Source organism: Pelodiscus sinensis, chromosome 3 (assembly GCF_052426305.1).
Source record: "Pelodiscus sinensis isolate ZL-2025 chromosome 3, ASM5242630v1, whole genome shotgun sequence".
In the NCBI taxonomy this organism is placed as follows: domain Eukaryota; kingdom Metazoa; phylum Chordata; order Testudines; family Trionychidae; genus Pelodiscus; species Pelodiscus sinensis.
Window position 1 is genome coordinate 109,836,666 of NC_143054.1, and position 14,840 is coordinate 109,851,505.

Sequence of the window (14,840 nt, forward strand, 5' to 3'; positions counted from 1 at the left end):
TTTCCAAACTTCAGACACTTAGACCCATATTGGTTGAAACTTCAGAATTACCAGACACATAAATGAACTTAATCTTTTGGGGAAGAGTCAACACTGCTTTTTGAAAAGAGATTATGCCTCATCAATCTATTAGAATTCTTTGAACTAGGGTGGGCCAGTGGATACAGTGTACAGTAAACTTCTGATAATCCGGCACCTTTAGGACCCAGAGGGTGCCGGATTATCAGATATGCCAGACTATTGGGGGGGAGGGGCTATGAGGGGTCTGGGGTGGGGGGGGGATGCCACCCCAGACCCGTCATAGTCCCCCCCCCCCTTCCGATAGTCCAGTTCTGCCCCAGGCGACCCTGATTCAGCTGCTGCTGGTCAGTTTCAGCAGCAGCTGAATCGGGGACGCCTGCAGCAGAGCAGCTGGAATGCTGCCGGGTTGGTCCGGTAGCGCCAACCCTTGGCTCTGCGAGACCAACCCGGCAGCACCCCAGCTGCTCTGCTCCAGGTGTCCCCAAGTCAGCTGCTGCTGAAAGTGATCAAGGGCTGATTCCAGGAAGCCAGGGCAGAGCAGCTCTGCCTTGGGCTTCCTGGAGTCAGCCGCTGGTCAGTTTCAGCAGCAGCTGAATCGAGGACAGCTGGGGAGCTGCCGGGTTGGTCCCGCAGCCCCGAGGGGCAGCGCTACGGGACCTACCCGGCAGCACTCCAGCTGCTCTGCCCCTGCCTACGCCGATTCAGCGGCTGGTCAGTTTAAGCAGCAGCTGAATCAGGGAAGCTGGGGGAAGAGCAGCTCCAATGGTCCGGCTGCCCAGAGCACTTCCGGGTTCCTGATGGTGCCGGACCATCAGATGCTGGACCATTGGAGTTTTACTGTACTCGAACTTTCAGAAAGCCTTAGACAGGGTCTCTCCCCCAAAGTCTTTTACCTAGAGTAAGCAGTGATGGGATAAGAGAAAGTCCTCTCATTGATCAGAAACTGGTTAAAAGAAAACAAAAGGTAGAAGTTAATAGTCAGAATGGAGTGTTTTAAACCGAGTCCATGCTCTTCAACATATTCATAACTGATCTGGAAAAAGGGGTAATCACTGAGATGGCAAAAAATTGTGGAAGGTACAAAATTACATAAAAGCAGAGTCCAAAGCAGAGTTTAAAGAGTTACAAAGGGATCTCACAAAAATTGGGTGACTGGATAAAAAATTGGCAAGTGGAATTTAGTTTTGATAAAAGCAAAGTAATGTACATGGAAAAACATCCAAACTATGTGTACAAAATGATAGGATCTAAATTAGCTGTTAGCACTCAAGAAGGAGATCTAGGAGACGTGATAGACATTTATCGGGAAACATCCTTTCAATTTTCAACTGTAATGGAAAAAAAACATTAGGAGCCATTTGAAAAAGGGTTAGATAATAAGACACAGTATGAAAAGGTAATAAGAAAAGGAAAAGATTCATTGTGCTCCTATATATAGCCATAATATATCCACAACTTGATGCTGCATGCAGTTCTGGTGGGGGGAAAAAAAAAGCTTTTAGAGTTTTAAAAGGTACAGAGAAGGGCAACAAAAATGATTAAGTATATGGAACGACTTTCATATGTGAAGAGACTGGGCTAAGCAGGGATATGATAGAGGTATCATACACACAATGCATAGGTAACCTGTAGAACTCCATGCCAGAGGATATTGTGAAGACCAAGACTTTAACAAGGTTAAAAAAAAACCTAGATTTAAATTCATGGAGGATAGTTCCATCAATGGCTATTAACCAGACAGGGGTGGCCCATGGACCTAGGCAAACTAGGCAGTTGCCTAGGGCACCGCGGGTCCAGGCACCCAATGATGACACCACGCCCTGTGATTACGTCATGGTCATTGACGGCTGTTCAGGCATGGGCGCCGATAGCGCCTTCTGCCTAGGACGCCAGCTGCCACAGCCGGCCTCAGGCCACTCCTATAGCCAGAATGGGTAGTTTGTCAGAAGCTTTAAATGGTCAACAGGGGAGAGATCAATTGATTACCTGTTCTGTTCATTCTCTCAGGGGCACCTGGCACTGGTCAGTGTCAGAAGACAAGTTACTGGGCTTAGAATGACCTTTGGTTTGAGTTGGCCATTTTTATGTTCTAGAAAACTGTCAATGGTGTGGAAGTGAATAAGAATAAAACTATAATGTAGTTCAAAAAAGATTAGTCAGCATGGTTGAGGGAATCACCTAGCCATGTGGCACAGCCAACTGCCCTGGGCCCTGCAAACTCTTTGACCAGGCCTGATGCTCTGGGTGTTCTCTTTCTCTAATTTCCAGAAGCTGTGAGTGAGCAACAGGGGATGGATTGCTGACAGGCCATTGGTCGGACTTATTTTGGCCATTATGTTACTGTCTAGAAACTTAAATAAGGAGCTTTGTTTTCAAAGTTGTTGAGTACTCACAGCTTTTATTGTCAACAAGACAACCTGTACCTCTGAAAATGAGGCCACTTTTATTTGGCAGAAACAGTTAATCTTTTGGGTGAGATGTGAAGCTGAGCAGCTGAACTAGTCAATTTCATTTATACTCCACTTGCTTCTGTATTATCCTTTACCTGCCATTTCTCTTCAGTGGCAGTTGGAGATGGGGATACTTAGCACCATAGAAAATCAACTCTTCAGGTACAGCACAGCATTGTTTCCCTTCTAAATGGGGAGAGAGAGAGAGAGCTGCTATTCTCCTTTCTGCTTTGAGTGAGCTGTGGTCACCAGCCTCCTTCTCCCCACCACCCGGGTTGTACAATGAGAGTTTGCTCCTCTTGTTTTCAGTCTTTGCTCATTGGTGAATAGTGGACTATTCCAGCAACTATCTTAGGTAATATGAGACCTGCAGCCAGTGTTCCCTCTAAGCTGCATGGCAGCACAGCTTCAAAGGTGATTAATCATCCTCGCGGGGGAGAGGGGGAAGGGATGCTGATTAATTACCTGTGAAGCTTTGCTGCTGCACAGCTTAGAAGGAACAGTTACCTCTGTTGAAACAGGCAGCTTCCCACCAGCCAATAGGATTGTGCTGGGTTCAGGAGCAGCTCATAAAGCTTCCCCCGCTCCTTCCCTCCAGACTCAGTTTTTTAAGAAAAACCACCCCGCAGCCAGTGTACAAGTGGGGTGAGGCAACCAGGGAGCCTGCCTGGGGCTCCACACAGCATCTGCGGGCCAGATCCAGTGGCTGGGTGGGCTGTATCTGGCCTGCGGGCCATAGCTTGCCCATGCCTGCCCTAAATAGGTATTTTAAATACAGAATCTGGCAAAAGAGGGGGGTAGAAGAAATGTCAAGAGTGATCCCTACATTTTCATTGTTTTCAACATCAAGTTAAAGCTGCTCCGCCCCCAGCACAATCCTGTTTCAATAACAGGCAGCCATGAAGCACAAGGGGCTCCAGAGCACATGGCTGCTGCCTGGGCAGGGGCAGGGTAGGCAGCAGTGTTCCCTCTAAACTGCCCAGCCGCACACTTTCATGGGTGATTAATCAGCCCCACCCAGTCAGAGGCTCTTGCATGAATCTGACTGACTGCGCTGGGCTGATTAATCACCTATAAAGCTGTGCTGCTGCACAATTTAGAGGGAACACGGGCAGGCAGGGAGGCTGATTCAGGAATAGCTGCTGGCTAGTAAGCCTCCTGGCCAGAGCCTGTCTCTGGTGCCTCAGTCCCTCCCTTCCCCAATCCTCTGTCCCCCACTCCACACACCCAAATCCTCTGCCCCCCTCCTGTACCCATCTCCCCTCCCAGATCTGGCACCCCAATTCTCTGCCCCAGATTGCAGTCCCCTCCTGTCCTAAGTGAAAATCCAACCCCCCCTGCACCTTAGTCCAGTGCCCCAGGTCACAACTGCCTCCTTCACCCAAACTCTCCCCCTTATCCCAAGCTGCCTTCTGCACCCAACCTCCATCCCAGATCCTGTACCTCCTCTATTAATATCATGGAAGAGTGCGGCCCGCGACCACTTCCAAATTCTTGGATTGGCCTCCCATTAAAAATTATTGCCCACCCCTGATTTAGGGTGTGCCTCTGTGTCCCGCTACTCCCTCATATTTCCTGCTACCCATTACCCCTCTGCCTGGATTTCCTTAGGTGCTCAGTTTCTGTTAATCTTAAGGAGTTCTGCAGGGGGAAATGTGCATGTATTGAGGATGTTGTAGAACAGTATTTCTTAACCAAGTGTCTGGGGCCCTGTAGGGGGTCGCAGGCAGGTTTTAAGAGGATCCACCAAATAGGGACAGAATTATACTTACTTGGGTTCAGGGCAGAAAGCGGAAGCCCCTCTACATCAAGCTGGAACCCAGGACCCCACAATCCGGGGCCGAAGTCGAAGGCTGAGTAGTGTAGCTTTGCAGGGGCCCCTGTTGCATGGGGTCCCAGGCAGCTGCCCTGATTGCTTTTATATGCAGTTATTGTGGTACAGGTGGGTTTTTGTAGCATGTTGGGAGGGCCTCAGAAAGAAAAAGGTTGTGTGTGGCCATTGTCAGAAGACAGGATACTGGACTAGATGGATCTTTGGTATGACCCATTATGTTGTGCGTGGGCTGACCAGAGCTTGGAGCTCAAGGAGGACTGTAAAGAAGATTGTACAGTTGTGAAGACCCAAGGTTATAACAGTTACAAAAAGAACCAGATAAGTTCATAGAGCGGCCCCTCCAAGATGGGCGGGGATGGTCCCCTAGCCTCTGTTTACCAGAAGCTGGGATGGAAGATGATTCTCTGTTCCGTTCATTGCCCCTGGGGCATCTGGCATTGGCCACTGTCAGAAGACAGAACACTGGACTACATGGACCTTTGGTCAGATCCTGTATGCCATTCTTGCATGCAAACACCTTATGCTAAATAATCTCTACTAGGAATGTTAGCATATGTTCGTTTAAATGATTAACCAATAAGTCTAAGCTTATTGGTTGATCCAAATAACTACATGCAATCCCCACTCTTGATAGAGGCAGCAAAGGAAGGGGAAGTGGGAGCTAGTCTGTGCAGGGAGCATGGGGAGGCAGCAGTGTAGATTGGGAGAGGCTCCCTGGGAGTGAAGCTAGGAACGCTCTGGATACTGGTCCTACCCTGGGAACTGTTGAATAATCATAACTGATAAGATTTGATGCAGTTAACAATTAGTAAATTAAGCGACATCTGTCATCCCTAATCTGTACCACCTTGATTGCTAGTTCCTTCCATGGATCTGAAGACATGCTCTGTGCAAGCTCAAAAGCTGGCCTTTCACCAACAGAAGTTAGTCTAACAAAGGACAGTTACTTCACCAACCTTGTCTATTTTTAAATGCTGAAGAGAGCCCAACTCCTGTGTACCTCCTATGGCAAGGGTGAGCAAAAGGGGCGAAAGGGTGAGCAGAGGCCTTGCCACTCCCCCCACCCCCAGGCCAATTAAGCCCTGGGAGTGGGGGGAGGCGCACAGAGTTTCCTCCACCCTGCCAGGAGCACACGGCGCTTTGAAGTATTGTGTGCTCCTCACAGGATGGGAGGAGACTTCTCGCGCTCCCAAACCCTAATTGGCCTGAGGGCAGGAGGAGCACGCAAAGTTTCCTCCATCCTATCCCCGCCGTGCAAGGAGTGCGTGGCAATTAGGGACTGGGAGAGGGCGGAGGGAGCATGCCCAGTTTCCCTGCCCTGCAAGGAGCATGCAACACTTAAAAGTGCAGCGTGCTCCTGGCAGGGCGGGAGGAAGCTTCGTGTGCTCCCAGGCCCTGGGGTGGGGAGCACAGGAAGTCTCTTCCCATCGCCAGGGGGCACGGTGCTTAGTGGGAAGGTGGGGGCAAAGGGGCTCCCTCACCCCCAGACCAATCATGGTCTGTGGTTGGGGAAGCCAGAAGCATCCTGGCCTCGGGGCTGCTTACAAATTTTTGAAGTAGCCCCTAGGCAAAAAAATTATTGTCCACCCCTGTCCTAAAGGCCTGCAGGAGTTGGAGCACCATTCCATTTTCAACTTTGGGAGATTCACAGAAAGAGCAAAGGGAAACTTCCATGCTGTGTTACACACCCAGGATTTTAGGTTGTTAGCTTTTTCTTTTTAAACTGGAGTTGATGAGGTCTCTCTCCAATACCACTCCTGAAAAACAGCTTCCCCACTTAAGGAAGTTCTGAGAGAGAATAGAAATTGAGTAATTTATGATTAATAAGACTTTGTTAATATCTTTGCTTTTTTTTTTTTCAGCAGTTCCATTAAATGTGTGTGTTACGTTTGGAGATACCAGAATATGAAGAAGGCAAGAGCAGAATGTGGAATCTGCTGATTGGTCTGTAGACCAATGTAAGTTTCTGAATTGTGAGACTAGACAGACCATCAATATCTGTGTTATTCCTTGAGAGCAGCTGACAATCCTGAGACAACATCAGGAGCTTTAGTCATCACCCTCTACTCTTGGATGTTAACATTTCCTCTTTTCAAGACTTATTTTTGTTTGATAAAATTATGAAAAAGTGATGTCTGATTTAAATGCCTATTGGCAATGCCCAGTCTCTATTGTTCCAGATTTCCCCCTACTAAAATGCTTCCAAAACTGGAGTGTAATTCTTTGTGTATTTATATATATATATATATCATAAACCCAGTTCTGATTTTAATGTATATTTTTTCATCTTATGATTTTTGAAAATGCAAAATGATATACATTTGCATCACAATATATGAGACTAAGTGCATGTGACCATGGTGAAGCACTGAGAGAGCTACAGCTGGCCACAAATTATCTTCATTAAATTTAGGCAGGTGTTCCACTTAGTGGATGGAGATAAGAACTGATAAATTTAAGACATTGTGCTAGTTGTTCCTGCTTCCATAAAAGAACATTCATGGTCAAAAAGTACAATTCTTATTTGGAAACCTACTAATGTAAATTATTAGGCAGAAGTTAATTTTGCATTTACCTCTGTAGGGAGTACACTATAAATTGTATTGAAAGCATTTAAAGTTCACTTTATTCCAGTTTGATTTTTTCTGAAACCACCTCGGTGGAAGCTAGAAGTCCTAAAGAGTTACAAATATATGCATTTCAGATTCTATTGCAGCCTTGCAATGGCAATTTCAATAAATTATTGTGCTTAAATCGAATTGAAAAAAGGCTATTTTAGCATTAGGAAGAAAAGGATTGTTGTTGTTGTTTTTGCATTTTACTGTTCCCTGTCTCCTTGAGCCACACACATGCCATGAAATGAGACATTCTTGAAAAAAAATGTTTTGATAGATACTGGATTATGTCCACCCCATATTTGTGCCCACTTCTTTTTAGAACAGTGTGTTTCATTATGCTCATGTACATTTGGCAGATTGTGATTTCTGAAAATGATTTAAATAAAATATTTGCCTATACTTAGCTCTGTTGGTTTTAATTAAGAGTTGGCAAACCTGGAACAAAATATTTCTCCATTTTTTTTTTTTAGGTGTAAAATCGCAGGCTTGACATTAAATAACTGAACAATAATTAGATGTTTAAAAGTATTCTGTACTTGACCATATAAGCTCAGAAAAAGCATGCTGTACTTTTTGATCTGGTTTCTAAAAGTTATATGTTGCACTCTGTGAACGTGACACCATTCAGGTTGAGTAAGATGTTGACCAATAGCTTCATTATCCTATCAGTATGTTATAATTTATTTTAAAATGAACTGTTTCCTTCTAGTGTACCCAAATGTTCTTGTTATACAGGTGCCTCTCACTCTGAGGCTGGACAGTATGCAAAGAGAAGTGACTGATTACACTGTGATTGCACCATCTGGTGGAGGATTTCTGCAACTTTTAGCTTATTACTCATAAAAAGTATGTTAGCCAACTAATTCACCTCTGACAAGCAGATATGGGTTTCTCCTAAAATGTATACTATCTTGCACAGCATCTGCTGATAAAATATGGTCATGTCTACAGAGCTGTGCTGCTATAAGATTGCTTATGCAGCCACTTTATGCCTATGGGAAAGACTTCTCCCATTGGCATAATAAAAGCATCTCAATGAGTAGCTGCAGCTTTGTTGATAGGACATGGATAGCACTATGCACACAAGCACTTAAAGCTAGCAAAACTTGTCACTCAGTGTAGCATTTTTTCACACCCTCCAACAACAACTTTTGCTGACATAAGTGTTAGTGTAGACATGACCTTAGTTTTTAGCTGAAAAGTGACAGGATGCTTGTGCTGTAATTGCTAAACAAGAATTTCAAATATTGTGTTGCTTGTTTATGCCAAATACAGTGGGAATATGCTCAAAATATCATACAATATGAGTCATCAAGGGTATGTCTAGACTGCACCCCTCTGCCGGCAGAGGGATGCATATTAGGCAGGTGGAAATTGCTAATGACGTGGGGATTTAAATATCCTGTGCTTCATTAGCATAAAAATGGCCACCGCTTTTTTTTTCGGCATGGAGCTTTGTCGGAGAAAAGTGCAGTCTAGAGGCTGATCTTTCGCTAAAGAAAGCCTTTTCCAATAGATCCGGAATACCTCATTTTATGAGGCATAAGGGATCTATTGGAAAAGGCTTTCTTCAGCGAAAGATCAGCCTCTAGACTACCACTTTTCTCCGACAAAGCTCCGTGCCGAAAAAAGCGGCCATTTTTATGCTAATGAAGCACGGGATATTTAAATCCCCACTTCATTAGCAATTTCGACCTGCCTAATCTGCATCCCTTTGCCAGCAGAAGGGTGCAGTCTAGACATACCCCGAGAGTTAATAAAACAGACGAATAAAGTCCTTTCTGCAGAAATGTCCAGTTACGTGAAATGTTAAAGCTATCATCTGAGCATTTTAAGGTACATAAGGAAATAGAGAGTTGAATGTATTTTTGTTTATACAGTTTTATAACTCTTCCCTTTTTTTCATTTTACCATCCTCCTCCCCCCCCACCCCAACTCCCTTGCTACTCTATCTGTAGCAGCACAAAGTGCATAGCCAAGGAATCTGTAAAAAATGCTTTTAATTTATCCACTAACATTTCTCTGAGTCGTTTTTTTTTCCCTGAAGGTTTTAACTATAGAACTGGGAGTCTATTATTACAGGCATATGATGCTGCAGTAAAAAATTTAACCTGAGATATCTTTTAATCCTAAATAATAACTCCAGAGCCTTTTAATTCTTTCTTTCACTTCACTCACAGAAAGTTAATCATGCATATGAGACTCACTGCTCCATATAAATATTTTTTCAAACCACTTCGACAGTGAACTTAAATGAATTAGGATCTTCACTCTCCTATGAGGACTTTGATTTATCTGCCACAATGCACATGCGTGCACACACATTCTATGTGAATAACATTGAAAGGAGAGGTTGATATAATTAACAGATGGGGACTGAGAGGATGTGCAGGAAAAAAAGTGTCCTTTATAGCTATTTAAAAAGTTAATATGCTACAAAGAACATTGAAGAAGGGCCTTATTTTTGGCCCGTTTATAAATGACACTAACCTGCATTGTCACCAGTGCAACTAGCTATAGTACTTTCATGAGTGCAGGATATAAACATTTTTTTCTTAACTCACAGAAAAAATACAGAACAGTTTAAATGAGAAATGTGATATCAAACAATCTAGTCTGCCTTTCCTTAGTGACGGGTTTCCCCCTTATTTTTTGGCCATGAATCTACAAATATAATTCTGACGAAGGCTGTTGTTTCCCCGAGGTTATGTTGCTTGTGTTAATTTTGCTTTTTATAACACCATGCAAATGTGAAATCCATTACGTTTGTACAAAATTATATACTTATGTATGTTAAGCCATATTGCAATAATTGCAACAGGTAAAACAAAACAATAGCATGACCTGTGTAATCCTGAGTCTAATATTTGTAGTTCCAAAGCTGTTAATAATATGTAAAGTTATTTCTTGTCTAAACCACATTTAAAGAAAGCTAGCTTTTATCAAATTGTAAATTGTCTGTTGGTAGAAATTAAGAAGCAAGTGCTTAAATCTTGCTTGTTTTTTATATTAATCCTGGGCCTACCTAAGCAATGTAACAAACATGCTAACTGTATAATCAATGTTTCTTCTTGTAACAGACATCTATACAATATAGCACCATTAAGACCTTCCAAATGGTGCAAAAAACCTCTCTACATACAGATACGACTTTGTTCCAGTGTATTGCTTTGGCCCCTGAAATACTCAGGCTGCAAACTGTAGCTTGTGCTTAAACTCCAAGCTTGCAGCTTCCTCTAATCCAATGTACTGGGTTAAAAATATTGATTTTCTATTTTCTGTTTTTAAGGTAGATTTTCACTGACTAAATAAAGTACAACCACTAGTTCATTCTCATGTGTCTACGTGTTTTGTAGTTTCTACTTCTTGCAAATGGTTTCTCTGTTCAATGATAAATCTCCAGACAATAGAACCTTTGCTTCTTGAAAAACATTGTCTCATTCTGATCTTCATTACGTTGAAGCTGCAATATATGTATAACCTGTTGGGAGGAAAATATTTTATTTACTTGTGTCTCTCTTTCAGATTATCCTAGCAACACTGATTTCAAAAAGAAACTCTAGTTGTGTTTGTAAGGGTGCATCTACACAGCAAGGCTTAGTTCAATTTGCATAGCTTATTTTGAGTTATGTCAATTGTGTAGCTCAGGGCTACTCAATCCACGGGCTACATGCGGCCCGTTTGCAGTCCACAGTGAGGTTTGGATTTATGCAGGGCTCAACACGTGGCCCACGGGTGGGAGCCAAAACAAAAAAGTAGTCAATATAATGATCTTCTGTTGATACGCATTTTAGTAGTTAAATTCCTGGACAGTCATTGCTCATTAAAAGTGCTGTCATATGGGTGGAAATCGGATAAATATTGCATTGTATTATATCAACAGAACGGACTTAAATGTAGCTACTTAAATGTAGTCTTGCCTTAATCTTTGTATTCATGTCTGTCAGTGTGAAAAGTTATTTGCATATATATTTGCATGTACATGCAACCACACTTAAATTGCGGCCCGTGGCATGTGCTGTAGTGTCATTGTGGCCCCCGAAATTCCGAAATTAAGTAGTCCTGGTGTAACTTATTTCAAAATAGGGAGTGTCTCCACAGCACTTACTTTGAAATAGAGCACTCTTCCTCTGACTTCCTTACTCCTCATACAATGAGGCTACATCTACATGGCACGCTCTTGTGCAAGAAATATGCAAATGAGGCACGGTGATGAATATAGCCATGCCTCATTTGTATACTTAATGAGCTGCCATTTTGCACAAGGAGCAGTCTACGCTGCTCCTTGTGCAAAAACCTCTTGCGCACGAGCCATTGTTTGTTTTTAGGCAGAAAAGCTCTTGCACAAGAGGGGCTATTTCTACGTTGGCAAGATTTTGCACAAAAGCAGCCGCTTTTGTGCAAAATGTTGCCACCTGTCTACACTGGCCACGAGTACTTGCGCAAGAAACTGATGTTCTAATGTAGAAAATCCGTGCTTGTTGTGCAAATACTCTGCCGCTCCCGCTCAGGGATAAGCCCTCTTGCACAACTGTTCTTGCGCAAGAGGCCAGTGTAGACGGGCAACGTTAATTTCCTGCGCAAGAGAGTGTCTACACTGGCATGGATGCTTCTGCGGAAAGGCACATGCCAGTGTAGACACTCTCTTGCGCAAATACTTTAACGCAAAAACTCTTGCGTTAAAGTATTTGCGCAAAATCATGCCAGTGTAGTCCTAGCCAGGGGGTTTTTGCGCAAGAAGGAACAGTATAGACTGCTCCTTGTGCAAAATGGTGGCTCATTAACTATGCAAATGAGGCAGATCAGTATTCGTTGCCGTGCCTCATTTGCATATGTTCTTGCGCAAGAGAGTGCCATGTAGATGTAGGCTATTGGTTAAAGGAGTTGGAGTAAGGAGTCCTCCAGCTTGACAGTATTTTTACATTCTTTTAAAATAACTACCTGCTGTGTAGACGTGGACTTAAGTTATTTCAAAATAACGAGTGTTATTTTGAAATGTTGCATTGTAGATTATATAACACTAGAACTGAAAGGGACTTTGAGAGGCCATCAAGTCCAGTCCCCTGCCCTCATGGCAGGACCTCAGTACTATCTAGACTGTCCCTGACAGATGTCTATCTAACCTGCTCTTAAATATCTCCGGAGATGAAGATTCTACAACCTCTCTAGGCAACTTATGCCAGTGTTTCACCACCCTGACAGCTTTTCCTAATGTTCAACCTAAACTACACTTGCTGAAATTTAATCCCATTGCTGCTTGCCCTGTCCTCAGAGGCTAACGAGAACAATTTTTTCCTTCCTCCTTGTGACACCCGACACCCTTTTAGATACCTGAAAACCGCTATCACGTCCCCTCTTAGTCGTCTTCTTTCCAAACTAAACCAGCCCAATTCTTTCAGTCTTTCTTCATTGGTCATGTTCTCTAGACCTTTAATCATTCTTGTTGCTCTTCTCTGGACCTTCTCCAATTTTTCTACATTTTTCTTGAAATGTGGTGTCCAGAACTGGACACAATACTCCAACTGAGGCCTAACCAGCACAGAGTAGAGCGGAAGAATGACTTCTCAGGTCTTGCTCACAACACTCCTGTTGTGGCATCCCAGAATCATGTTGGCTTTTTTTGCAACAGCATCATACTGTTGACTCATATTTAGCTTGTGATCCACTATGATCCCTAGATCCTTTCTGCAGTACTCCTCCCTAGACAGTCACTTCCCATTCTGTATATGTGAGACTGATTGTTCCTTCCTAAGTGGAGCATTTGTCCTTGTTAAACTTTATCCCATTTACCTCAAACCATTTCTCCAGTTTTTCCAGATCATTTTGAATTATGACTCTATTCTCCAAAGCAGTTGCAACCCCTCCCAGCTTTGTATCATCTGCAAACTTAATAAGCGTACTCTTTATGCCAATATCTAAATCATTGATGAAGACATTGAACAGAACCGGTCCCAAAACAGACCCCTGCGGAACCCCACTTGTTATGCCTTTCCAGTAGGATTGTGAACCGTTAATAACTACTCTGAGAGCGGTTATCCAGCCAGTTATGCACCCACTTTATAGTAGCCCCATCTAAGTTGTATTTGCTTAGTTTATTGATACAAATATCATGCCAGACCTTATCAAATGCCTTACTAAAGTCTAGGTATACTACCGCCACTGTTTCTACCTTATCCACAAGACTCATTATCCTATCAAAGAAAGCTATCAGATTGGTTTGACATGATTGATTCTTTACAATCCATGCTGGCTGTTCTCTATCACCTTATCTTCCAGGTGTTTACAGATATACGCTAAGACAAGAAGAATCAGGCCCTAGATCTCATAAGCCTCCCATTTTATGACTGCAAGGTGTGCATCCTCTTACTTATGTTGATACTAGTTTTGCCTCTTCCTCTCAATTTAATTTTTGAAACCTAGAGTACTGCATTTTGGAGAAGAACATGCAGGCACAATCAAGGATTGTTTGTATGTGTCACCTCATCTCAAAAAAGATATATTGGCATTGGAAAAGGTTCAGAAAAGGGCAACAAAAATTATTAGGGATTTGGAATGGGTCTCATATGAAGAGAGATTAAAAAGACTTGGACTTTTCAGCTTAGAAAAGAGTAGACTAAGAGGGGATATGATAGAGATCTATAAAATCATGACTGGTGTGGTAAAAGTAAATAAGGAAAAGTTTTTTACTTATTCCCACAATATAAGAACTATCGGTCACCAAATGAAATTAACACACAGCAGGTTTAAAACAAAAAGTTTTTCTTCACTCGGACAATCAACCTGCGGAACTCCTTGCTAGAGGATGTAGTGAAGACTAGGACTTTAACAGGGTTCGGAAAAGAGCTAGATTGCCATTGATGGACCTAACCTCGATGAATCTGTTAGCCAGGATGTATGGGAATGGTGTCCCTAGCCTCTGTTTCTATGGTGGTGGGAGACAGGGGAGGGATCATATGACGATTACCTGTTGTGATCCCTCCCTCTGGGGCATCTGGTATTGTCCACGGTCAGCAGCCAGGATACTGGGCTAGATGGACCTTTGGTCTGACCCAGTATCGCCGTTCTTATGTGTGTGTTTTAAAATTAGTTTAAAAAAATCAGTGTTGATCAGGACATGGTTTACATTTGGTTAATAGGTGCTGTGTTTGGCCTCACTACTTATGTTGTCTATACATGTCCAGCTACATCTAGACTACATCCCTTTTTCGTAAAAGGGATGTAAATTAGACATATCGCAATTGCTAATGAAGCGGGGATTTAAATCTCCCCCGCTTCATTAGAATAAAAATGGCTGCTGCTTTTTTCCGGCATGGAGCTTTGCCGAAGAAAAGTGCCAGTCTAGACGCTGATCTTGCGGAAAATAAAGCCTTTTCCGAAAGATCCCTTATCGCAATTGCGATACGTCTAATTTACATCCCTTTTACGAAAAAGGGATGTAGTCTAGACGTAGCCGTCCTTGTATGGCCCTCATCACCATAGTGTATGAGCCCCGAGGCCTAGAAACTCACCCTTTGAATAGGAAACATCCTAATTATTAAACTGAATTGCTCAGAAAATGGGATTCTATTACACTGGGACCTTGAACCACTTCTTCTCAAAGGCCAATGTTCCGAGTTTCTAGCATAACAGGCAATGAGTAGACACCATTTTACCATAGTAGGATGATGCTGTTTGGTAATGACTAGGGACTTTGGTTGGAGCTACACCATGTCACACCCTCTGAGAATTTGGTCCAACGACTTACCTTGTGCCTTAGCTGGTGTGTGTACTATAAAACATCAATTCCTGCTGCCTATATGAATAAGTTTATACAATAGACATTGAACAATGCAGGGTAAACTTGTACTAAGCAAACCAACACAAAGTTGAGTTTAAATATAACCTGAACATAAGGCAAATCCTGTGCCTGTAGCTCTG

At 43.0% G+C, this 14,840-nt stretch overlaps 1 protein-coding gene across 4 annotated transcripts in view; it reads left to right on the forward strand.

Annotated features, from left to right (window-relative positions):
- The window catches only part of AKAP12 (A-kinase anchoring protein 12), a 123,126-nt gene extending 112,873 nt beyond the window's left edge, over nucleotides 1-10,253 (forward strand). For 3 of the 4 annotated variants that reach the window (XM_075924435.2, XM_075924438.2, XM_089777294.1), the window contains one exon: nucleotides 6,168-10,253. The gene's annotated coding sequence lies outside the window, so the exon portion shown is untranslated. The remainder of the gene's footprint in view (nucleotides 1-6,167) is intronic. The other variant, XM_075924436.2, reaches the window with a different exon arrangement.
- The last annotated feature ends 4,587 nt before the right edge of the window (nucleotides 10,254-14,840 follow it).